Here is a 1,428-nt window from a genome sequence, read left to right as displayed (position 1 = left end):
ACATATCTCTGTTGCTAGAAAGATTTAAATTATATTCAAGTAATTTTCAAATACATTTGGAATAAAGAACTATTCTTAACGCTTTGATTATCTGTTATTTTCCTTCGTCAAAGAGTTGTCAGAGTATGTTTTTAATGGTGTGAGGGGCGTTTTCTTTCTTATCCAAGGATTCTGGAGTAAAGGTACAAGGATTACTTTAATCTATAATAAATAAAAGCTGTAAAATGTAATTCCATTCTTTAATGACTTTACAATAGAATATTTTTATTTCTGAATAATAATTTTGAGAATCTGACACCAGTTATCGATGAAAAATCATAATATTCTAAGAAGTAGTGTTCTATGAATTGGCGACGATGGAGAAATGTAGCATATGAATGAATGAGAAAAAATTATGACAATAAACACAATAACTGGCTATCTTTGATAAAAAAAAAATGACGAATAACCTTACTCTAAGATAATATCTCTATTTCAAATGTATTTGAAAATGTTTTGAATATAATTTCAAACTTTGAGACAATAGGTATAAACACAAAGGCGAGATATATTCATAGAAATGACGATTTACAAGTTAAAAATATTATGACATATGGCAGATATGTATGACGTAGACAGAGGAAGCAGCTGATGATGTCATCAACAGCCAATCAGTGGACAGCAAATTTCCCGCCAAAACAGCAGGAAATGCGTAGGGTTCCTTCAGTTTGTCTTGTTTTGGTACTTACCAAAAATGCCCAAAATCTCTGTTGTTACCTCTGTTTTGTTAGTTTTATTTTTGTTTAATTTCTTTCTCATGGTATCAAATGTTTAATGAAAATGAATTTCATAAAAATATATTGTTAATAATGATTTGGTAATTGGTAAAACCAGGAACTTTTTGGTAAGACTATAGGCCTTCTTGGTAAAACTAGGACGTTTTTGGCAAAACTAGGAACGCTTTGGTACAAAAGTACTAGGATGGTAAAAACAGTAACTTTTTTTGGTAAAATGGGACCTTTTTGGTAAAACTAAGATCTTTTTGGTAAAACTGGATGGTAAAAATAGGAACCTATTGGTATAATAGGAAACTTTTTTTAAAAATATGAACCTTTTGGTAAAACTAAGACCTTTTTGGTAAAACTAGGATGGTAAAAATAGGAACCTTTTGGTAAAAATAGGAACTTTTTTGTAAAAATGGGAACTTTTTTGTAAAATTAGGAACTTTTTGGTAAAACTAAGCTCTTTTTGGTAGATATGCTGAGAAAAATATAATAGAAAATGAAATGAGAGAGACAGTATTAGAAAGTTTAAATAGACTTGCAGTGTATGCGTATTCAAGAATGTTATACTGTAAATTGAAGAATTAATTAACAAGATAATAAATTCAAAGGAAAGCCAGATTCTTCAAGCATAATTTAATTAATTTAATGGTATTATCACATCATA

Source organism: Macrobrachium rosenbergii, chromosome 44 (assembly GCF_040412425.1).
Source record: "Macrobrachium rosenbergii isolate ZJJX-2024 chromosome 44, ASM4041242v1, whole genome shotgun sequence".
NCBI classification, from domain to species: domain Eukaryota; kingdom Metazoa; phylum Arthropoda; class Malacostraca; order Decapoda; family Palaemonidae; genus Macrobrachium; species Macrobrachium rosenbergii.
Note: the sequence above shows the minus strand (reverse complement) of the source record.